This window comes from Ursus americanus, chromosome 21, assembly GCF_024610735.1.
Source record: "Ursus americanus isolate L20-20 chromosome 21, mUrsAme1.1.p, whole genome shotgun sequence".
Taxonomy (NCBI): Eukaryota; Metazoa; Chordata; class Mammalia; order Carnivora; family Ursidae; genus Ursus; species Ursus americanus.
The window spans coordinates 32,524,476-32,550,500 of NC_142147.1; the positions used below are offsets into that span (position 1 = coordinate 32,524,476).

The 26,025-nt window shown below is 41.1% G+C and overlaps 1 long non-coding RNA gene across 1 annotated transcript in view; it reads right to left on the bottom strand.

Moving 5' to 3' along the window:
- LOC123791332 (uncharacterized) overlaps window positions 1-26,025 on the bottom strand; it is a 458,920-nt gene that overhangs the window by 68,216 nt on the left and 364,679 nt on the right. Inside the window, exon 3 of the long non-coding RNA XR_006779339.2 lies at window positions 5,766-5,825. This is a non-coding gene — a long non-coding RNA (uncharacterized LOC123791332). The remainder of the gene's footprint in view (window positions 1-5,765; window positions 5,826-26,025) is intronic.

The window sequence follows — 26,025 nt, forward strand, 5'->3', positions numbered from 1 at the left end:
GGTTTTTATAAACATTATTTCCTTTAATCCTCTTATTTCACATCTTGGGAGGCTTCAGATGATACTACTCTTTCCTTGCAGATTGCTTGAAAGGGAAGAAAATAGATAAACAGATAACAGGTAACTGCCTTTAACCAACCCAGGATGCTAATCCTGAATACATATTTAGCCCCAAATTGATTTTCTGAGCCCCTGAACCCCAGCCGCTGACAAACTTAGTTCGTACTGAGGAACATGAGGCTCGAACTCAAGTTCACGTCAAAAGTTCAAGCCAAGGAGACAGGGGAATCAGGAATGGCTGTCAGTTATTTATTGGACTCCGCAAACTTCTTTGGATCTTCTAACATCCTCACTCCAGGAAGGTAACCTTGCAGAGAGCAAGTATCCCACCTCACTCCCCTGTGAGGACAGCCACTCTTTCAGAATTACACCTGCCTCTGCCTTGGGAGAATTCAGGCCACTATGTGTTGAGGGTCTATTAGGTGCCTGGTGCTTTTTAGACCTTATCTCCAGAATTTGGGTCCGGGAGTATTTGACCAGAGTCCAAGCTCTTTCTGCCATAGCACATCTCAGACGGACCTTCTGCAGAACGTGGTTCTCCAGAATGCACACACGGTGATGCCCAAAATGTGTTCTGTGCTCAAAGGAGTCAGTTCCACAAACCTAAATGGCTTTACTAGCTGTAAGACTTGCTTACACAGCTTTAAATATGCCAATGCCCATTATGCATTTCCAAGAGGGGGTAGAGTACGCCACCATGAAGTTGCAAAATTATTTGAGTGCAAATCCTTGGTTTGGAAAGCATCACATGGGACTAGAGGGTGAAGGAAAGCATTTAGAGAAAGGCTTCATCACACTTGGATTCTCATTCCTCAGAATTTAACTCTAGTCTTGTTACCTATTTATTCCTTTTTCTAGTTCCTCTGGACTGTGACTTCAATCCTGATCTGAAGTTATTCATCCTCCCTTAAAAAAAAACTATGAACAGTTGGCCCTTCATCTTCTAACTTGCTCCTCTTCTGATCACACGGCAGGATCCCGCCTCCTCCCTTGCTCCCCCAGGCCCACATGCACTGGGAAGACGAACTCAGACCATCCTGTGGATCTGATGCCTGCTGATACCATTCCTGCTCTTAAATCAACTTTCTGAATGTGAGGCCCAGCACAACCGGCTTAGATTAACCTCTGCCACAAACAGAACCCCTGTCCTGCATCTACCCAAACTCTTTTTCCTGGTTTGTAGATTGTATAACATACATCCTAATGGAAACAACACCTCAAAATCCTGGCCCAAAACTTTTACTTGATTTACAAACAACCAGAGTGTTCTACCTGCAAAATGATGGCCTACGTCCATTAATATACTCAGAACAGGCTGGGTTAAAAAAGGAGAGGGGGTGGGGGAAAAGAGGGAGAGAGAGAGCATGCAAATTTAATCTAAGCCATTAAGTATTTAAAAATTGATAGGAACTAATTAAATTAATAAAATCTTATTGAACTTTAAAACAAAAATCAATTCTTTAAAAATCCCCCTTTCATTGAATCCAAAACCAATGAAATTCTTTTAAATTAAATGGGATGGTGGTCATTGCACTCCTTTGGGACTTGAAAAATAAGTTCTAAGTTGAGATTTTTCTATAGATTCAAGTACATAAATCATGTTTGCCTATTTAAAACAAAAATAAAATCTTAATATGTAATACAGTTTCTTTGCCTTTTAATGAACCTGTTAAAAGTTTCATTCCATTCTCTGTCCAGTGATGTGTTAATAGATATTTAGTAACTAGCCTTGGTCACAGAGGGGGTACATACTGACATGTGACTTCTGCCAGTTTCCATGATGTAAATACCCCAGCATGGCTGATGATTCTAAGCTACTAAAGTGATGCATGACGAGGAATGCGGCATTAGGAAGAAATTGCACAATCTGCTCTCATGAGCTGGTTTGAGCTGGTTCTGGCACATCAATAAGTCTTCCTCTGTAAGTCTGAATCTGCAAGTATTGTCCATCTAGAATATTACCAACAAGATGGCAACAACATGAGCCTCATTCCCGGCTGCGCTGCATGCACACTGAGATACATAACAAGTGCTTTTTGACAATGACAGTGGCGATCACTGTGTCGACCCAAACAGTATACTTAGGTATAGAGTATTGTTAGCTTAAAAGAAAAGAAAAGAAAACAAAATAAAAAAACCTCAAACCTCTAATTTCTGGTTTATCAGGGTCTACTAAAATATGTATTTATTTGGCTTTATGTGGAATCAATCCATCCACTTTTCCTTTATGTTTTTCTTTTGTTTTCAAAACCAAATGAGTGCTTACAATTGCTATGAGTCAAATGAAGTGGGTTCTTTTTCCTCCTTTTCACTACCCTCCCCACTCATAATTTGTGAGTTTAAACAAATTAAACAAAGCCAAGTTTGTTTAATCCCATGAAAAGATGGTAGAACTTCAATGAGTCTTCTTTTATAGATTTTACACCTCATTTCTAGACAAAATCCCCAAGGGTGTTGGCTGAATATGCATGATCTTAGCTATGCCAGGCCAGAGAAGAGAAAGGAAGGGTGGATATAAGCAACACCGAGAGTAGAAGGAACTCACATTTTCACAGTCCACTATGACTCTAACTGTACTAGGGATATTGCCTATGTGATTTCACTTAATCCTCAAAATGCTCTTTGGTAGCTATTCTTATCTTTAATATTTTAATGGACAGACTGAGGTATGACTTCATTACAGTTCTACCAGCACACAGCTAATGCAGGCTGGAGGTTAAGATTCAAATGCAGTTTTCTCTGACTGTCCTGCCACCGATTTCTCCACGAAGCCATACTGACCTGTAAAAGTAATCTAGAGAATATTTCAACCAAGTTGGTGAGTTTTCCCCTAGAAATTCCATCACTAGGTTTCCTCTCCTCTTGCATCTCATGACCTACTTCACTCTTTTGTCTTCTCCACACTGTCTGGGAGGACAGAAAGCAGGTGCATTGTCTCCCTTCACTCACCTCATCCAAAGACTCCATCTACCTCTGTGTAAGGATGAGGAAATCTCTCAAACCGAGAGGGGAAGGACTTCTTCTACCGTAGAGTCAAGACACATTCCAATAGATCTTGCCTCGATGGGGCAGCTGTCTCTCTGGACAGTCTGGGTCATCACTCAGGAAGCCAGCACACCAGCCTGAGAAAACTGGTCTCTTCCCCTTCCCTGGCACACACAGATGCCTGTGTCTAGAGAACTGTGGAGGCTCTTAGGCAAATCTGCCCACAGCAGCTACGTTTGCCCATTTCTGGCAGCTGGATAGAACTACACAAAAATCCAAAGGATCCTAGCATTTGATGATACTCTATCATATCCTGGCACTTGAATTTCATCAGGTCACAGTTATATATGCAATTATGCATGTGTTTTAGTCCTGGGACAAAATCATACCTGTGGTATCAAAGCCCACATAAAAATATAAAGTAAAATAATAAGGCAAAATATATCCCAGGTCAGGTCATGTCACCCCTCTGCTCAAATCGCCATAATAAAAGAGAAACTCCAGAAGCTTACTATGGTCTATGCGGCATATTTTATTTTCTAAGGTGGCCACAATAACATCTCCTGCCCCACCTACTCTTCTGGAAGCTTGCTGCTCCCCCATGAAGAGGTGGAGTCTATGTCTCCTCCTCTCGAAACTGGGTGGCGCTTTGTGACTGCGTGGGTCAACACAGTGTGGTGCCAGTGACACTGTGTGACGTTGGAGGCTAGGTCATACAAACACCATAAAAACACTTCTATCCTGTTCTCTTGAGACACTTTCTCCTGGGGCCCAGTCATCACTCCAGGAGAAAGCCCAAGTGCACGAAGGGAGGCACACACTTCTGCTGAGCTTTCAGCCAACACCCAGCATCAACTTAGTACCCAAGTACAGTCATCATCTTGAAATTCCCCAGCACCCCATCCAGCCACTCCAGCTGATGCAACATGGAGCAGCAATGAGCCATCCTTGCTGAGCCCTGCCCAAACTGCAGATCTACAAGCAACTGAAAGTTGTTTTAAGTCAAAAGTGCAGAGTAGTTTGTTACACAGCAAATGATAACTAGAACAGACTACACAGCTCTATATGAACTGGCCTCCCATTTGCTCTGTGATTCCCTCTTGGCCACTGTACTCCCAGGACACTCTGTACTCTGTACTTCCACAAACATGGAAAGCATGGAGGGGGGTGGACCAATTCTTTAATTTCTTTCAATTATGTTTTATAGTTTTTTGAGTAGAAGTCTTGTAGATCTTTTGTTAGATTTTCCCCCCTAATATTTAATGTATGTGATACTATTGCTAATGCATCCTGGTTATCCTAATTTTCTAATTATTTGTTGCTGGTATGTAGAAGCACAACTGATTTTGGCATATTGACTTTATATCTAGAAACTTTGCTTAATTCACTTATTAGTTCTTATAGTTTATTTACAGATTCTTTTAGATTTCTACTTTCCAATAATATTGTTGCTAATGATAGTTGTATTTCTTCCGTTCTTATCCTTATGTTTTAAAATTTCTTTTCCTTTCCTTACTGAATTGGCTGGAACATGAAATGTGACATTAAAAAGGTCTGACAATAGTAGGCATTCTCGTTTGGTTCCCAATCTCAAGGGAAACCTTTAAATATTTCACCACTAATTATGATATTCGGTGTAGATTTTTTTTTTTTTTAGATATTCTTCATCAGAATAAGGAAGGCTCTTCCTCAGGTCAACTTAACAAGCATTTGCTGATCATCTGCTATATCCTAGTCACTATCCTAGGCAAGAGGAGAAGTTGAAATTCTCATTTTGAATGAGATACTATCCTGGCTTGAGAAATTCACCATGTAGGATGTAAAATAGGTCAATACCATACAGAGTGGCAGGGGTTGAGGCAGGGAGGAATCACAAAAACAACTCACTCCATCCAGGGGAGCTAGGGAAGGCTGTCAGAACAAAGAACGTTAGGGCTCAACAGATGAGATAAGCAAGATAGTTAATAAGAATGATGTACAAGGGTACTCCCTTACAAACTCTCTTCTGGGTGTTTATCTGTACATGTGGACTTCCTTTTATAGAGCCAAAAGATCACCCTAAATTACGGTGCACGTGACATTTACATAAATCAAATATCCTTAAGTATTCTTAAAGGAAGTTGTAATTGAAAGAATATAGAATCCCATCATAAATATTTTTTAGGGGCAATTTCTGAGTTCTATGTATATAGGTTTTCTAAGAATGTTCCATGAGGAAAAATGCTAAAAATGGATTATGCTTTCTATCCCACAAACCCATTGTTACTTCTCTATCTATTTCTTCACTGGCTGTATTTGCAAATAATGCCCCAGGCAAAGAAGAAAAGTTGACTTAGAGCAAGTTACACAGTATGTGGTTTACAAGTACTTACCTTATGTAATCATGATACACATTAAGTGTTAAATAAATATGTGTTGATTTGGCTTGGCCTGGCTATGTGTGTAGCCTACCAAAGAAAATAGTCTGGCCAGAATTACGCTACATTGGGCTGAAGATTGGCCAAAAAAACCAGATACAGTGGGGTCTTTGAGTTTTAATTTTTTTCTTTTTAAAAGAAAGAAAGATATCGGAGTGTAAAAATACATAACATTAAAGAGTTAGTTTTATAAGAGGAATCTAATATAATATATCATAGGGCTATGTTATCTGAAATGTCTCTAACATCTTGAGTTTTGCAAATAGATTGAAAAGTCATGTAACACATCTGCTGGTGACTTACCTTCTCCAGAATAACAAGGTGAACGCTCATCAAGGTCATGTCCAAACATCTGGAGTTGTTCTGAAAGCAGAGAAATAAAGAAAGGTGGAGCCAGATCTGGAATGACAAAAACTGAGGTCTTTTGGCTTGAGGAGGATGGGAAGTATAGTTGGTGCCCCATCCACATCCTTCTGGGATCTATCTTTGCAGTGCCTGCCAGCCAGGCTTCTAGGCTAGCATTTGCCTCTCTTTGCTTGACAGCTTTGCCTGCAAGTTGGGGCTCAATCTGTCCCAAGTGCTAAAGAGTTAATGCTCCTGGTTAAGGCACTGAACAATGACTATTAGGAGTCTGTGTATCTAACTTCAGGTAGGAATTCTAAGCAGAGTTCTACGCTGGTTCTCAGATTCGCCCTGTTGGAGTAAGCTCGTTACCCACAGAAGTAATTTGTGGTCTTATTTTCCCATCCCTCTACCAATGCTTCCTGGAATCACTTCCGGGATAAACCAGTTCACTTGGGTTCTTGTCTCAGGGTCAGCTTCTGGGCAAATCCCAACTAACACAGATCATATTTGACTTAAACAAAGGACATCAGAATCCATTCCTTACTTTTTTGTAAGAAGATGGTGGCACTGTCCTCTGCAAATCACACACTCTCTGAAGGAGCTCACACATTCTTTTGGAGGGTCATGGAGGACTTGAAGCAATTATCAGGACAAGTCAAGTCTAAGCAACTGTCAACTAAAATTGTGGCTCATTGGAGCACGAGCATCGTTTTTTTGCTTGACTTGATTGCATAATTGCCTTGGTTCTCAGCTTAGTATGTGCAGACCTGGAGAAGAACAATTAATGATCTAGCATGAGGGGGGACCCATCTCTGTGGCTTCTGGCCAAGAGGGAGACACATCAATGTCAAAGACAGCTATCTTCAGAGACCCTCTCAGGGGGAGAAATTTCTCTTTCAATTACGACCACCTAAATACCATGAGAAAAATTGCTTTTTATGAAATCAAACCATGGAAATTAAACATTTGGGGAAACAGTTAAATTTTAGCCTTGGAGCCCTCTGTCTGCTACATTGGAAAATTTTCCAGAGTATGTCAGAAATAGCTACCAGATTTCATAAGAGTCTTGCTTTTGACATCTCAGTATATTCAGTGAACGTTTCTGTATATTAGCAAGTAGCATGGCTTTCAGAAGAGAGTCATCTTTAAATTCCATATTCATTCCTTATTATAGAGGAATCATTGTAATAAATGAGACTCTAGTCTTAAGCTTTTGTTCAAAAAAGAATATTAGGCAGAAAAAAATCCCAAATAATTAGTGAATACAAGTTTCAGAATAGTCCCTCATCCAGAAGCAGAGTAGCTTGCTGCTAAAGATGAGATTCAACCATATCACAGGAAGAGTAAGAGACCAACAAAAAGCCAAATGGAAAGACATCACGGAGTTTCTTTTTGAAAGTAATTGTTAGATCTCTTTGACAAGCTGAAGAGTGAATTTAATGCCTTTATTGTTTCTACTTTTAAGTGTATCTAACTGGACTTCACAGGAAAACAAAAACACCTCCCCCCCCATTAGTCACCATTATTCTATTTGAATATTACTAAGATCAATCAATATACATTGATAAATGTGGCTTAACTCTAATGACTCCAATATTACTTCTGGTAAGTTCTCTTCATTGAAAAAAATAGACAAACATAATCTCCCTCAGAAGCAGAACCTGATGGTATCAGATGGCTAGCATTAGGAATTCCTGTTTTGTTGCTTTGTTTTGTTTTGTTTTAAGCATGAGCCAGAACAATGAATTAGCATGTTTTCCTGTATATAGGAGGCTTTTGCTCAAATGCATGTGGCTCAAAAGCCCCAGCAAAGAGTTTATCTTGGGGATGACCAGGGAGGTAGTCTTAACCAGAGTGTGGTCTGGCTCAGAAAATGTGCAAACTCGACAATCCACACTGAATTTCTTATAGTTTCTTAGTTGCTTCATGCCCTTGCTTGCCGTAGGGTTTGTATCTGTTCTTCTCCTTGCCTATAACAATTGTTGGCCCACAGTCCCCTACATCCCTACCACTGCCCTCCCCCCACCAACATGCTCATTTTCATTCTGCTGGGATTGGCATTTCAGGTCTGGAGAAATGGAGTTTTCTGGAAGGAGATACTGTTTGTGTGCTTTCTGAACCATTGCTGTGTACATCTTCACCCCACTTCTTGGTTGGTTGTGTGCCCATCAGCTCAGGGCTTGAGCTCCTCCCTCCTGCCTGGGTGCATGGTGATCTCCTCCTCAACTGGGCCTTGGACAGTCTCTCCTAATCTACCAGCTTCTAAGTCCTCGGGTTGCTGTGGGCCTCTGCCCACAGCAGCTCCTTGGCTCCACTTGTCCCTCTGCTGCAGTATGTTCTAGATGTTCCCACTGCCCCTGTGAGCCCTGAGGATCAGGGAAGGGAGAATCCTATGCTTGTTCTGCATGCATCTGCTATGTGATTGTGGGTAATTAACTTCCCCTGCCTGGGTCTTATTTCACTCACCTACAACAAAACAAAACAAAACCCCAAAAAGGACAAACTTATTCTTAAGGGGCCAGATAGTCAATATTTTAGACATTGCAGAGCCACACAGTCCCTGTCACAACTACTGAACTTTGCCATTGTAGCACAAGGGCTGTCATAAATACACAAGTAAATGGGAGTGTCTTTGTTCCATTAAAACTTCATTTACAAAAATGAGTGGCAAGCTGCAGTTGGCCCATGAGCTCTAGTTTACTGGTCCCTGGTCGAGATGATTTGTGTGATTCCGCTGCCAAAATGCCCTGAAGTCACCTTGTTCCTACCAATATAATTGAGTAGTTCCTTCTTAGCCCTCTGTTCTTTTCCTCCCAAACACAACTGCAAGCAAATACAAAAGTAAACATACATCTTTCCCAGCAGACTATAAATTCCATGTGCACAGTGATGATGTCTGTTTTTTCACCAGAGTATACCAAGATGATCGCAAAGTGTGTAGCACAGAGTCATCTCTCAAAACAAACAAAAAGTAAATGAATGAATATGAGTGTCTGCCCAACCTTCATGAAAACAACCAACTTCCTCTGAGAGAGGAGGATCAGAGGTACCCCCCCCCAACCTAAATACATGTTCCCCACGACTCTCTCCTGATAAATAGTACATTTTCCATCCTTTTCCTGGAGGGTAGAATGGATTTGTCCTGAAGTATTCACAACCAGATTTTCCTTTGTCCGGGGTGGGAAGGATTTGATGGCAGTGCTTCTCAAATTGTAATGAGCACCCTGAATACCTGGGACTTTGTTCAAGCGCAGGTTCTGGTTCAGGGTGAGCCAGGGCAAGTCCTGGGACTCTTCATTTCTACCAGGCTCCCGGTGAGGTGGATGCTGCTAGTCCATGGACCACAGTTTGAGTTGTAAGGCTTTAGGGAATTTCTGCCCTGAGCACTTTTCCTTCATTTTACTACCTAATGAGAATTTGGGACTTGCTGCAGATAGCCCTCCCAGACTCATTTAATTGCTTTTCTTTATAAAACCTGAAAATGGCTATTTAAGTTTTCTCTGCCTATGGCACAGAGATTAAAGACACCATAAGGAGTGGAAGTTACTTTCCACGCAGGAAGTCTAAGGTCGCTCTCCAGGTCTATCTTGTTCACCACAGGCAAAAAAGTCAAAGGAAGGGAAGGTGTCAGAGCACACTCAGCTTTCATCTCTGTTCCAAACGATTCCCTGGACACTGCTGGGAACCACGGAAGGATGGATGGGCAGATGGCACATCACAGCACAAAAAGCACAACGCCCTTCTCATGGTCAATGGTCCAGGAAAAGGTACGTGCTTGTTAAAGAATTATGTTTATTTTGAGAGGAAATACTTCTTAATTCACAGTATTTCCTTCCACTTGGAATGAATTTGGTTAGCATATCACTTCCTCCTCTTTCTGCCCCAGATGAGAAGGGAGTGGCTTCCAGCATGCTTAAAGTTGGGGAGAATAACCTGAATAGGTTGGCCCAGCTCCTCCCTGTTCCTCTTGGGCTCAGGGCCCTCCTGGAAGTAGGAGGTCTGTTCCACATCTTCATGCTGTCAACCTTCCCTGGCAAGTCCCAAATGTGGGAAGCCATTACCCTCAGCACGAACTGTAATTGAGTGACTGTCATTCTTGGTACAGTCTTCAGACCCACTTGGCTTTCAAACCTGACACTAAAATAAAGGTAAATCGGTGGTTTTTATCTGCTACTCCTTCCTCTTCTTTTTCAATTTGTTTAGACTCAGGTTCAAGAAGACGAATCAATCCTTCATTAGGGTTCATTCAAACCGAGTGTAACACTTTGGCTGGTTCACGTTTTTCTGTGGAGAATGCTTATAGGGTTGTTTTGTAGTGCTGACAGTCTTCTCATGGGCAGCCACAGTGTGGGCGCTTCTAGACCAATGCAAGCAGCTCATCCTACACAAACCCAAACATGAGTGTGTGGAACAGAGACAGGCAGGCACATGCAGAAGAACCACACTGACTGAGACCTCTGAACAATGTCAAGGACTGAGGCAGAAAAGGGTAGTGCCATCACTTTTTGTCTTGGCTCTGCTACTTACCAGTTCTGTGACCTTGAGAAAGTCACTTCACTTCTCTGAACCTATTACTTCTTCCATGAGATGCAGATAACAATGCTCACTGGGTAATTAGAGAAAGCAAAGGGTCTCATACCCATGAACGATCTATGGGTACCATGAAAGTGTGAATAATGATTGTTACATTAATAAGTATAAAAAATGATTTCAAATCTCGGATGTTCACACATAGAGTTCCACACCCATTAGAGAATTTGAGGGTAGGTATGCATCCAGGGAATCATGTATATCACACAGTGTTAGAGAACTCTGCCAGTTCTAATCCAAACCCTAATCTCATAAATCAAAGAGGAGAAGCAATTGGCCCAACATCATGTGTGAGATAGTGGCAGACTCATGAGTACATCATGGCTGGCAGATAAAGGCTGTGTGTGCCCATTTCATGATATCTGGTATGGTTTTAGGGATTCAACCTATTATGTAAGACTAGCACAACCTCAGAGAATGGTATGGGGCTCAAACTTCCTTCATTTTAACATGAATAGTAGTTGGGAGTTATTTTTAGTTGCACATTGTAGAAATCAAATTTAAGGCAATTGAAGCAAAATTAAAGGGAGGGAGCTCATAATACCAAAAATTTCAATATATTTCTGGCTTCAGGTATGGCTAGGTCAGGGTTCTGTGTTCTTTCTCCATCTATCAGTTTTATTTTCCTCTACGATTGCTTCATTCCCAGGCAGACTTTCTCCAAGTAACAGGAAAGAAGCTCACATAGTCCTGGCTTGTGAGTTCATAAAGACTGTCTTTCCAATAATTTTTGTTTGCCCTACTTATGTTATAAACTTACTCCTGACCCTATCGGCATGGCCAGGAGGGTGGAATCCTGTTGTTAGCAAGACTTGGATCTGGTACTAACTCCTGAAGTAGAGTAGAGGCTTGTAGTAAATTTTTTAAAAACCATATAGGCTAGCCAGGATTTTTATGGAAGGGGGAAGTGTTAGTTTACCAAAGTGAGGGATGCTATAAAAGCACTATTATATGCCCCTTTAACATTCCTAATTAACTTATTAGCCACCTCGATGCTTTGCTTGTAGTTTCCTATTGCTGTGTAACAAATGACCACAAACATAGCTGCTTAAGCAAAATACAATTAGTAGCTCACAGTTCTGAAGGTCAGAGGTCTAATATGGCACCGCTAGGTTCTCTATTCAGAATCTCACATGGCTGAAATCAAAGCGGGAGCCAGGCTGAGCTCTTATCTAAAGGCCCTGGGGAAGAACATGCTTCTGGGTTCGTTCAGGTTGTTGGCAGAATTTAGTTCCTTGTGGTTGAGGGTCTGAAGTTCCCATGTCCTTGCTGGCTGTCAGCGGAGGTTGCTCTCAGCCTCTAGTGGTTGTTCTTCTGTCATGGGACACAACTCCCTCCATCTTCAAAGCCAGAGACAGTGCAGCAAATCCTTCTTGTGCCTTGAATCTTTCTCACTTCCTTTCCTGCCACCAGCTAAAGAAAACTGCTAATCTCCCTACTTTAAGGCCAACTGATTAGTAACCTCAATTATATATTAATTACAAAATCTCTTTTTGTCATGTAATATAACATAATCATAGGAGTAGCAACATTATGTTCATTTTCCTGGGGATTAGGCAATTGGGAGGACTGAGAGAAAATATTCTTTTATAATTGTGCCTGCCACACTTTCATTGGGCTCTGTGCACCAACCCTTGACTTTAACCTCATCCTTTAGACCTACGGTTATTTATCTGGCTCTGGAAATGCCTTCTTCCAGGGTCTGTGGCTGAAAGCTATCTATTGACTACATGCCCCCAATCTGGTGAAGAAGCTACCATCCTCACACCCTACCTGTAATATCCCACATTCTGCTCTCTTCCTCAGGCCTTATTTATGAGAAGGAAAGAGGTGGCAGGACTGGGAAGTGAACTTTCAGCCCATTTTTACTTTTATGGCACTCTCCAAGTGCCAAGGTATAATCTGAGTCTTCTCTTCCAACCCCCCCCCCCCAATCTTCTAAGGTAGGAAGGATATCACCCCAGCTTCCCCAGGTTCTCTCAGGACCTTAGGGGAAATTTATACCTACTGGGACTCCTCAATACCACCATGACCCTTCCTTTAGGTTAGGCTGACATTCAAGGCATCCCAGTTTAATCCCAGCTTCAACAATGCCTTAGAAAATAAACCACAAATCAAAATGAGTTTCCTTTGGGATGAGTCAGATGAGGCAAGAGTGGAAACCCCGTGGACAGAAAACCAGTCTAACCTGTTTTACTATTAGTGGTGACTTGGGCTTTACACATCATCACTCCTAGAAAGAGAAACGTCTCATTGGCTTGGAGGAGAATCCCTGCCCTCATGCCTGAGTGGAAGGATATTTTCAAAGAGACTGAGAGAGGAGCTAGGTTTAGACAGGTTAGTCCAGCTAGAAGAGAGGAGGCCACAATAGTGACCAAACTGAAATAAAGCAGAGAAGGACAAACTTCAGGGCTAGGCATTTCATCCAGGGGCTGTGGTCTATAAATCAATTCATAAAAATGTGGGTTGGAAAGGGCATTCTGTGATCAAATACATTTGGGGAAAATGAGGTAAAAAAATTAACTAAATTTTCCAACTGCAAAATTTTTCAGACTTTTGAATATATAATGGGCATTCAAAATCTCCAATAATGGAACAGAGAAGAGACTAGCAAAACTTCTTCTGAAAGAGCCAGAAAGTAAATATTTTAGGCCACGTGGTTTCTATTGTGCAACAACTCAACTCTGCGGTTACAGCAGCAAAGCAGTCATGGATAATATGCAAGTGAATGGGTGTGGCTGTGTTCTAATAAAATTTTATTTACAAAAACAAGCAAGTGTTTGGCCTTCCGGCCATAGTCTGCCAACCCTGAGATAGGATTAACAAATTTACTGGACCACAGAATCCTTCATTCATTTGTTCAACATGTTAGTTACTTATATGGGACAAAACTAAGAGTCTTGCATGCAGGACACTCCCTGGTTCACTACTATTTCCCTGACGTCCAAACTTGGGAACCAAAACTTGTTGAATAGGAAATGTTGAATTAAATGGTAAAATAAAACAATCCTTCCAGGAGAAAGAACATGTTCCCAAGGAACATACTGCTGATAGCTGAACTATTTAAAACAATGCTTCAGAGCAATAAGAAGCAATTGTGTTTTGGAATAGAAGCAAGGAGAGGAGTGGTAGGCTGAGGGTGAAGAGGAAGAGGAGAAGATATAGAACAGGGAAAAACAAAATATAATAAGAGGGCAAAGAACAAGGAAGGAAGAGGTGGGGGATCAAAAGATCTGTTTCCCACAAGAAAATGGCTTTCTGTGCCCCTGGCTGTGCACGAGTGTCAGTGTCCTGAAAGGGAAAACCTTTAATGAGGTGCTGAAAAACCCACTTTGGCATTAATTAACAAGATCACTAGGCTGTCATAATTGCAGAGAGAAAGAAAATCATCAAGAGATATTTCCTAACAGAAATGCAGGTCATTACAAAATATTATTTAAAGTCACATTTACATATAAAAAGGATCAAATGCATGTTGTCCCACTTGGCCCCCGCCTTCCCTGCCCTCCCCCTTGTGCCTGATGCAATATACAGGAATCAGTACAGGGCTCCGAGTAAGCCAGGGGATTTGGAATCTTTGCAGAGCATGCTCCCAGAGGAGCTCAATGGATGCAGAGCTGCCAGAACTGAAGGGAAACTTTGCAGACAAAATCTCAGGGCTGCAACACCATGTCCCACCTGAATCAGTGCCACTTATGCTACTAAATGCCTGACTTCTTCACTTAACTGAGGTCTTTGTGAGATCAGTAACCATATCTGGGGTTTTCTCCCCTCCATTATGTTCTCAACACCATGCCTGTACTAAAACACTGAATAGATGCATATTAAAAATATTGATCAATTCTTCAGGATTCAGCTAAAGAGTTGCCTACTTTGAAAAATTTTCCCACATATTTCAATCTAAATGAAGGTGTTCTCCTCAAAGCCACTAAGCAGCATCCCATGCTCCTTTGTATGGTGGCACTTACGGAAGTAAACCAACAATGGAAAAATAGAACACGGGCCAAGCCCCCACCCTCCCATTCGGAACAAAGCTCCTAGAGACAGGACCCTGTTATATTAATTTCCATATCCTTATCTTTAGTACAAACCTAGGTATATAGGACATACTCTCAGCAAGTGCTTCATGAATGGATATTAATAACTCCACTATGACCTAGAAAGGCAGTGGCAGAGTGCTCAAAAGACAAAACTATGTGGACATGTCAGAGGAACATAGAAGCCAACTGAAACAGCTCCCAGTAACTTCAGCTGGAACAATGTGAACAAGAAAAAATAAGTAACATAGTATTGGGTTAAAACCCACAGTATAACATAAATATCTTGGGCAAGCTCTGGAGTGGCTGCCTGTGGGAGCTAAGCCATGAACTGGAAAGATGGACCAAGAAAAGAGACGTAGCCCAGGGCACTCACTGTGTCTCCAGGGCAGTAGTCCTAGAAAAGAGTTTCTTCAAGCCAGAGTGTCCCAAAGTATGCTGCAGGTAACAGACATTGTTTTTGGTAGTCAATGAACATTACATACATGTTTTTGGTAGTCAATGAACATTACATAAATGAACATTACATAAATGAACCCTGTGAGGGTTCAGGTTAATTCTGAAACTAATATATATCTGTCCGAGGTTGATAAATAAATAAATTGGTGGCAGATGGTGAAAGCAAGTGTCTTACTATTGGTAAACAAAGAGGGAAGTCTAGAATAATCCACGTGGTAATAGATTAGAATTAGAGACATCAGTATGAACTCGTGTTTAGTTTAATACAGATATAAATAGTTGCTAAATGTAGATATACAGTTATGGATACATAGATACAGATACAAGTAAAGATATAGATAGAGATAGTTGTATATACAGAGATATTATGTGTATTAACATACACATATATATTTCCTAGTTTTGTCCTAGTTCTGGGAGGGCCTAGAAGCAATTACACCCCAGTAGTAAAGAACACATACAACATCCAGATTTTGGTTTCTAAATACCATTCTCTGATAAAAGAGACCAAGGCTCCTTGGAGAAATGGCTGATTCCAGGATTGGGACAGGGAATATACAAGGTGAGCCTGGAGCATCTTCTAGTGCCAGGAGTTAAAGAAGTTCTCAAAAGACAAAACTCTGCATATATGTTCCAGAGGAGCACAGAAACCAACTTTCAGGGCTCCCAATAACTACATGTGGAACAATTTGAGCAAGAAAAATAAATAATGTAGTATACTGGGTTAAAACCCACAGTATAACATAAATATCCGTAAGTTTATACTGACATAATTAATGTTTAAATAAATCAATGAATAAATAAGTAAATGAATAAATAAATAAAGGAGAATATACAAATCTCCCATACAGAAGAACCTCAAATAATTTATGTATATACTCTGTGCTCAACGAGGTGCAGCATATTCCCCACCCCTTAAGTTTAGGCTGCACATAGTGACTTCCTCCTAAAGGATATAGTATGGGATGGGAGGGGAAAAGTAACTTTACAGTGGGAAACCTCACAAACATACTCAGCCAGGTAATCAGGGTCAACATCAACAGGTATAAAACCTGTTGATACCATGCACTGTTGATATGCTATGATGTGATGAAAGTAGTGCTTTACTTCTGTGTTCTTTCTCCCAAAACCCAGAGTTTAATCCAGTCTAATCATGAGGAAAAAAATCAGTCAAATCCCAATTGAAGGTCATGCTATAAAACATCTGAAGGATACACCTCCAAACCATCAAGGTCATCAAAAACAGAGAGAATCTGTCACAGCCAGGAGGAGCCTAGGAAGACATGGTGATCAAGTAATGTGGAATTCTGGACGGGAAAATGATATTAAGCTGAAAACTTTGGAAATTAGGTTCAAATATGGAGATTAGTGAATAATAATGTATCAGTACTGATAAGGGAATTATGACCAATACCAGTTAGTATCGCACTAACTTAAGATGTTACTAATAGGGGAAACTAGGTGTGAGGTTTATGGAGACTCTGTACTCTTCACACAACTTTTCCAAAGTTAAAATCATTCTAAAACTAAAAGTTTAATATAGTCAACAAATAAAGCCATGAATAAATAACAGTAAAACACAAAACAAAGACCCCCATGCACCCCACCAGGCAGGACCACTGTTACAATGGCAGTTTGCCCCTTGCAGTCATGCAAACACACCTCCACATGCTGCCCCACACCCCACTTCTGTAGCTCAAAGCCAGCTCTGAATGCAGTCCCTGGGTATGCCCCTCACTGATATTTTCTGGGTTTGTTATCTGCACCATTGATGCTGACATTTCTTTCAGTCATCCACTGGTGCCTAATGCTTTCAGGTTTAAGTGGCAAGCTCAGAGCCAATGCTTTGAAACTTCACAATACTTAAGAATAGCCTGGGGAAGCATAGAAGAATGTAGATTCCTGGGTTTCATCATTTCAGTAATTCTGATTTACTGTGTGTTAGGTGAGTCCAATTAATCTGCATTTTAAATAACCTCTGAGGTTTTTCTGGTTCACACATTCACATCAGCCCTGAGCTAGAGGGCAAGGACTAAGCACCATTTGACTAAGTGTCATTCTTCTGCTTCTTCTTCCATGCCCAGCACCATGATGCTTCCTAGGTACTACAAGCTTGGCAGAGAGTTGACACTCAATAAATATTCGATAAAAGAATAAACGCATGGATGAACAGTCAAGATCAACATTTAAAAAATATCTTTTTCTGTTTAAGAACTCTGACACTGGGTGACATGCCGAGGGATCCATCACTGTTAAAGGGCCACAAGCTATGGGAAATTAGACAAAACACAGCATCCACTGACATTCAAGGCCATTCACTGTGCAGATCATGACTGACGTCCAACATGGTGGAAAAGATTTTCCTTTTCAAATGCAAGATGGATTCTTGCTATTTGTTTTTCTGAGCTACTATCATTTTTAGAAGTTTTTGTTTGTGTGTTTGTTTTGTTTTGTTTTTTTCTGTTTTGCAGGCTCAGTTAGATGGGCCTGCCTTCTCAATCAGCAGCTCAATAATTAGTTTGGTTGCATTTGCAGGTAGGAAACTGGAAGCACCTTTTCCCCCCATAGGCAGAAAGATGCCCGTGCAATTAACTAATTGCAGACTGGTGCTCATCTGGTATAAATGCTAGAGAAGTCACACACACACACATCCATACACACACACCCCTTGATGTCCAAAACACAGTCTCTGACCTGGGGACAGGACAGAGAGGCAGAGAGAATGATATGTTCTCAAGAGGTGAGGCCTTCGGGAGAGAAGCCTTTGGGAGAGAACACCTCCCCCCTCAACAGGAGCTCCTGCTGGGGTCACTACTCTGGTGCCCCCAGGAGCAGAAGGACACATGGGAAGGTAGGATGTTCCCTGTTCCCAGAATTCTGTTAGAATGGCTGTCATTGTTCAAGTTAGAAAATTGCCAGTTAATTGTTGGCTCTGAAAGAAAAATTATGAGCAGGGGAAAGGGTTCTGCATGGATTTAGTGTATTTGAATAATTTAGACCCCCGCAGTTCATTTGACAGGATTGTTTTTCTCTCGCAGGAGCCTGCTGTTACAAGAATTAAAACTGTCGGGAGTACCAGGGGCTGAGCTAGAGCTTCGTAATGAGGTTTATCAGTCAATAAATGATTTTATACAGCAAATTAAACTGTAAATTTCATATGGGTGGTAAATATTTAGAGAATAAAGATATCTGGTTAATGAGGAGGGCTGGATGTTAAAAAAAAAGGGAGAGAGAAGGAAAAAAGGAATGTCAACCTTTTAAATCTTGAATGTGGCTGGGACTGGATGACAATTTGCTCATTTACAGGTCTCACTCTCTTTCTGTAAATAACAGAGGACGGCTTCATTGTTTGTGTATTTAAGGAATGCAATGGAAAATCCTCCCATCGCTGACTTGTGCCTACTCCCTGAATGTGGTAATACCTCCCGCACAGGGTCCTTAGGAACACAGAAAGGAAAAAAATATGCAAACTGCTTATACAGTATCTAGCCCGAGGTTCATCCCTTCTGCCAAGATTTATTTCTCAGTGCAGATACGCTAGAGTCGTGCTGTCCAATATGGCAGCCACTCACCACATGTGACTATTCAAATTGAAGCTTACATTCATTAAATTAATTCATTAAATAAACTAAAAATTCAGTTTCGTAGTCACATTTACCACATTTCAAGTACTTAGTCGTTACATGTGGCTACTGCCTGCTGTACCAGATAGCACCGACACAGACGGCATAGACGACGTTATCAGCACTATTCCAGAATCTGTTGGACAACTTCATGTTTCCTGAACTGGGGCACCCACAGATCTGGTGGTCCCTGGGATGGTTTAATTGGTGCATGATTTTTTTATTATCATGATTAGGTATCTGTGTGTATGTATAAAAGGAACATTACAACCCAGTTGTCAAATCTGTAGTTTCACACATGTCAATGCTTAGGACAAGGCAGTTCAAGTTAAAAAAAAAAGCAAAAAACAAAAAAAAACAAGCAAGTTAGTTTAAGAAAATATTAAATAAATCAATATCGGTTGTAATTATTTGCCAAAAATCTTGAAGTAGCATACAAATGGATGACTAGTGTTTGAAAAATACTGAGCCAATAGACCCCAAGGCTTAGGAAGTTTAAGAAGAAGTGAAGGAAGAAAAAGAATAGCAGAACCAAGAGGAAGAGGTAAGAATGTCTGAGCTGAATTTCTCTAACCTTCCAGTTTTGCTCTAGGGGGACTCGGGCCATATCATGTGGCCACCTACCTGAGTCATAAATAGTCAATACAAGCTCCATAGCTCCATAAGCTCAGTCTTCATGGCATTTCTAGGAAGTTCATTCAACATGAAAGCACGGTATATGTAGTATCTTAGGAACTGGGTTCTAGAAACTCTATGCGTACGCTTAAAAGCCCAAATATGAGTGTGATTTGCAGATTACCTTGTAGGTCACAAGTCAAGAGGGAAGATCGGGACGTTCTGACCTGCACTCCTGGCTTTCCATGTCAATAGTCCAAACCAAGTCACCATCAGTTGGGAGGACCTGTCTCCCCTGCCTCACGTGGCTCAGTCCTTGAGCTAACTCCTTTCACCTTCCTGCCCCAGTCCACCAGTCACACCATTACTCTCTGATCACTGGACACTCTCCATATTGGAATCTGGCAGTCCATGACCTTGGTGATCTTGTCTCATAACCTGGTCAAAGAAAATCATGGGAGAGCCAGAGGCACCATGGTATCAGAGTCCCTAAAGAAAAAGATACCATAGTCAATTTGGATCAATGGAAGAGAGTTTAATAAAGACTCCTGGTAAATGGTATGGGCAGGTATAGAATCAGGTTTAGAATCTTGGGGCCAGTAGCAGGGGGCACCATGACTATTGCTAGACCTGACTGGACAAGGGAGAAGGGGAAGGGTATGGTAGCTGGAAGGAGAGGACCACCTGACAGGTACTGTGATCTCAAGTTGAGGGACACTGCCAGCGCATGATGATCTATAGGGAGGGAGCAGGGTGTAGAAGAGTGAAAGGTATCTTGCAGGGGTCGAGGGAAGTGACCAGAACAATGGTTCCACCTGTCCAGGTTGACTAAGCCTCAACTTCTCCTTCTAGTGTTGCTGGAGAGGTGTGGAAGGCCAGGAGGCCCATGCTCTGTATTTGCCCCACAGGCCCCCTTCTGGAGGTTATCCTCACAAATGGTCTCCCAGATCTAAGGTATCACTGATAGTTCAAACTTCTGGAAACACTTTCATATCCCATCTCTGAGAGGCGGCCTGCTCAGCTCCTTCAGATCTTGGTCACCAGACTTGGGAGATCAAGGCTTTCTCTTCCTCATTCTGGTCTAAACAGTCACACCTCAGTGTACTCCTTTCCTACATTCTCTGGAAGATTTCAAGGCCATGTACAAGTTTAAATTATTTCAATAGCAAGTAAGAGGAAAACTCATCCTAAATTTGCTTGAGTAATAAAGATATCCAGTAGGTCACAAAACTGGAAGTAAGGAGGTTCTTTGAACACCATGTTCTGGCTCTGTCTCTTCACTCTGTCCCTCAGTCTGTCCCTCTCCCTGTGTTGGCTTTACCCACAGGCTGATAGCAACATGGCTACAGCATTTCTTGGCCTATCTGCATACAACAATGTCCGGAAGACTAAAGGGAGTCACTTTAAAATAGCTCTGTCCAGTAGAATGCAAGCCATATATCTAATTTTAAATTGTCTAATAGTCACATAAAAACATAAAAAGATCCAGTAACTCCACCTACTAGGTATTTACCCAAAGGAAACAAGAACACTAATTTGAAAAGATACGTGCACCCCTATGTTTATTACAGCATTATTTACAATAGTCAAGATATGGAAGCAGCCCGAGTATCCATCGAGTGAGGAATGGATAAAGAAGATGTGTGTATGTGTATTACTTAGTGATAAAAAGAATGAAATCTTGCCATTTTCAGCAACATGGATGTATTTAGAGGGTATAATGCTAAGTGAAATAAGTCAGATAAGACAAATACCATACGATTTCACACATACATGAAATTTAAGAAATAAAACAAATGAACGAAGAGAAAAGAGACAAACACAGACAAAAAGAACAGACCCTTAACTCTAGAGAACACACTGATGGTTGCCAGATGGGAGGTGGGTAGGGGGATAGGGGAAATTGGGGATGGTGATTAAAGAGTACCCTTATCATGATGAGCACTGAGCAATGTACAGAATTGTTGAATCATTATATCATACACCTGAAAGTAATATAACACTGTATGTTAATTATACTTGAACTTAAAAAAATAAATTAAATAAAAGGGTAAAAAGAAACAGATAAAATTAAATTTACCAAAATATATTTTCTTTAAACCAATATATGCAAAATTCCAGCATTTCAATATGAAATCAATAGTAAAAATACCAATAAGAGATTTTGCATTCTTTTTTCATACTAAGTCTTTTGAGATCTGATGTCTGTTTGAACTCACCATATGTCAAGTTCTCAGTAACCACATGTGGCCGGTGGCTATCTTACTGCACATCACAGCTCTAGAAAGTTCTCCCAGAAGAGTGAGGAATCCTCCAGAAAACTGCTTCTTGTATCCATTGGCCCAGTGGGACACTACACCCTTCATGGAACAATCACTGACAGGAGAGATAATTTCCTTACAACTAACCCAGCTCACATTTGATGCTGTGGATAGAGTAATTTCCCCCTGAGGCACATGAGCTACTTAATGAAGATGAGAAACATAAATCAAAAATCTAGGGAAAAACAAAAGGAGAGAGAGAGAGAGAGAGAGAGTTTCCTATTGATAGGAGGTATATTGGATCCTGGGTAATCCACCAATAATGTCCACAACAGACTGGCTCCTCTGCTGGGGTGCTTCACTGCCTCCTGGAGTGAGGGCCCATTCTATCCTTGATTTAAACGCCTTTCCTCTGAAGAGAGAGATCTGGGAGGGCTGGGGGAAGGTTTTCCCCTCGGTGGGTGCTAGAAAGCTGACAGGGATGTAACAGATCTTGCCATCCAACTCCACAGAGATTGATTTAAAAGCCGTTTGCCTCATGGGGCTGATTGGGCCTTTTTGGGTGGAAAACTGCTTTGCCAAATAAATCTTATCTGCTGTTTAAGCAACTTCTGTGCCCTTAGTATTCAAAGGATACTCCAAAAGGAAACTCAAGTGCTTTCTTCTGGGGATGAGAGAGGCTACAAAGGACCAAGAGTCTGAGCATGAGGTTGTGATGGTGATGGTTACCAATAATTAAACGTGCACTAGATACTTTGCATGTGTCACTTCATTTCATTTCCTAAAGAAAGTAATGAGTAAAAGAATACAAATAGGTTTGTGTTGTTCATTAGATCAATGTAAGCCACTAAATTCCATTTTCTCACTTTCACCTCCATGAGACAGACAGATATTTGAGGAGTCACAGCAGCAGGTCGTGGAGTTTGGGATGGTTCTCCGAGCATTGCTATGACAAGGACTTGATGCTCATAAAATAGGAATTAGGCATAAACTCTCTGAGCCTGAGTCCAGGGCAGTGCTGAGTTTCAGTTAAAATGGTGAACCTATATTCCCTGTGTCTAGCCAGGTCAGGGGAAGAGCAGACACAAATCAAGTGTGTCTTGAGGAAACTGAAGCTCAGGTTCTCATCCTGACCATTTTAAAAGCATGAACTCTGCTTGCAGCAAGACTGGGTTCCAGTTGGCAATCCATCAGTTTCTGATTACGTGACCTTGGATAAATGGCATGGTATCTCTAGACCTCAGTGTTCTCATCTGCAGAATGGGGTGATGGCTACCTGACGGTGTCAGGCTTTGGGATAAGTGAGGTATGTGGGTCAAGCTGAGTTTGTCATCTAGCAAGAGCTCAATAACTCTCAACTATTACTGAAAACAATCTTCACCACTGTCGTCCTAGGAACAATGGCAATGAAGCCACAGCCATTGAACTGGATACAAAATAGTTTACTCTAAAACCAACATGTGTGCCATGAACCATTCATTCCTTTGTTGAACATGGCATCTGTTAAACAGCTTTGAATATTTTTTTTTAAATCTTATTTTGTCTGAGAACATCTGTGTCCATCTGGACGCGCTCCTCTCTAGCATTTCACTTTCAGGGCTGATGTAACTATCAGATGTTCTTGCACAGATTCTGGGACAGATCTGAGTATTATTGAACAGACATCAATTCTACTGATGGCATGAGGCATGTCAATCTCAGCAGAAAAAGTGACAGCTTCCTTATCACTAAACCAGCAAGCTTCCTGATTAATTTGCTGGTATTGTCAATAACAGTTCATGGCAGACTTGGATATGAGCATATCTTCCCACCTCATTCTTCCCTGTTAAGTCTCTTCTCCCCCAAAATGACTGAATCTCCCCCTCTCTACAGCAATTCCCCACATTTAAGGTGTTATTTGTCCTACGTGCCCCTCATAGATAAATTCTTCCCGTGCCTGACTTTAGGCAGAGTGCTGCCTCTTTGCTTAAGCTTGTGCAGTGTTTATTTTTATTCAGGAAGAATTGAATTCAGAATGTCTCCCCTTTTTAGCAGGTCCTGGGAAACTGCTTTAGAGATTACTTGCAAATAGGTAAGTATTCAAGACCAGGCTTTCTACAGGTAGTTGAGTAGAGATCACCTATATTAACTTGCTTCCTAGGATGTGTTATATCTTTTTCTATTGTTTTTAAATGGTTTGTTTATAGCTTTTGACATAGTCCCAACCTCTCTCTGCTTCAGGGATTCCCCTTTCATCTATTTTTGGAAAATGGGTTAGATCCATGATAAATCTCTATTCCATGTTCTCACACAATTAGAATATAGGTTTTGCTTTGTTTTGTTTTTCTTGATTTTTCTCTTCTTTTTGTTTTTACTACAGAGACTATTTAAGTTTCTCATTGAAGATTTAAAAGTTATTTGATAGATTGAGGTGAACTATAGTGGGCTCTGTCATACATTTTCTAAATGAAGTAAAACTTTGAAAACCACCCTGTGACACATTATTGTTTAAACTAAGAATGACTCTTTTGGTTCTTGATAATGAAACCCTTCTTTGCCAGTAATTTCAGGTCTACTACCTATTCAAAAACTATTCAAAAGCTATCAATCATTTATTTAAAAAAAATCACCTTTTTCCCAGTGACTCTATCCTTAGGATTTCTGCTCACAAAATTGGAGGTTAGCCTTATCCCCTCCAGCATTTTTAGGGAGTGCCTTTTCTTTTGTTACATACTAGGCATGCCATTGAAGTAAATGGGCTGTGGTCTGTGTCATAATGATGATCCCGTCTGTGATTAAGAAAGAAAGAAAGACAAAAAAAAAGAAAAAAGAAAGAAAAGACAAACAGAAAGGCTGATATTTGGAGATGACCAGATTATGCCAAATTTGGGTTGAAGGAGATACTAGGTGTGGTCCACAAAGATAGCCTCTCTGTTAAATGTAAGGTCTGACAAAGAGTCTGTCTCTCCAAAAATAAAGTTTCTGAAATTCCATCTTCTTGGCTACAAAATAAGAATTATAAGCCTTAATAATCATTTTCAGATCTCTTCCTACCCACCCCCCAAGCCTTTATCTGAGAACATCTCCCCCACGACATACAAGAAGGAGCCTCTAAAACCACATGGTAGAAAGTAAAGTCCCTGTTCCCCACACAGCCACCACAAAAAGTGGTCACTTCTCAGAAATCCTTGGTGGCTGGCTGGATCAATCAGATTCTCCCCTTTGGGAATACGGAATCAGGACATAGAAATATCAGGTCTTCAGATGTGGCTGTGGAGAATGTAAAGGTCACTGCGGTGTGGCCTTATTTGGACCACACACACAGAGGTGAGGAAACCTGGTCTGCAATAAGTGAAGGAGAAGGAGGATGAGAGCAAGGGAAGACACACCTGTACAGAATTAGACACAAAAGCTAAGCCCCCAAGAAGGGGACTTCCTATTTTTGCGGACAATGTTCTCATCCTAGTGAGGTTTGCTTACACTTCCTCTCCTTGGCTTCCACAAGACCCCACTCTGTATCTTTTTTTTTGTTTAACTGTCTTCTGCTTTTGCTTAAGCTATTCTTTGCCACTGAATATCGTAAGACTTAAGATTAAAGGAGATAGGCATCTAACCTGCCTAGTACAGTGAATGACTCAGATTTAACCAAAACTTTGTCTCCCTTTCCATGTACAGAGTGACATGTGACATGCATTTGACAGACAGGATTTGTCTTCTGGAAAATGTTACAGCAATATGAGTTTAAATGGGGTGATATTATCAATAGGTTTCCAGATTGCCAGTGCAGTTTAGATGGGAAAAAATAAGGTCTGATTCAGCTTCTGTCATTTTAACTTCAGTGTGTGTGTGTGTGTGTGTACATGCATGTATGCTGACACACTGAAAACAATGTTTTCATAATCTATGCCCATCTAGTCATTGGCTCAAACTGTTGGGCTTTCCCTCTTGTCTATGATTCATCCAAGTAACTCTTTCTCATTCTGTTTTCTCCTCTTCCTCCTCCACCTCTTCCTCCCTTCCATGGTCCTGTAAGAGCTCAGGGGAAATAATGACTCATTCTGGCTCTGCTAGCAGCAGACAGTAGGGACCTCTGGGACTGGATCATCCAGGATAACAAGGGGATCACATGGGGATGAGGAAATTGAAGAAAATAAGTGCTTCACACACATAATTTCATATATTGGGAAAGCATGGCAGCTTGTCACCAGACAAACTGAGGCTGGACTGTGTGAGGCCTTGATAGTTATACTAAAGGGTATGGGTTTTAACTCAAAAGCAAAAGATCACTTTTAAACTGATGAAATGGAAAATCCTTCCCATATTATTCAAATGCTATCATTTAGGTTATCATGAGCATTCTTGTGATAGCCAGACTCCAAAGACAGCCTCCGGTGAACCTCGCCTCCCATGCTGAATCTGGGCTGCTCCTATCTCTCTCTTTCACCAGTAGAATGCGGCAAAAGTGGCTCCCAGCTTGGCAGCTTTTACTTTGAGGCTTTTGCAAGCTCCAAGCTCCCATGTAAGATCAGGATATGACAGGACTTTGTGAACCGAAGTATGTTTAAAATGTGATTTATTTGAATCTGTGAACAGCAACATTAAAGTGACAGTATTGCTTAAGTCATGATATGGATAGGGACATGTGTGCCTGGAT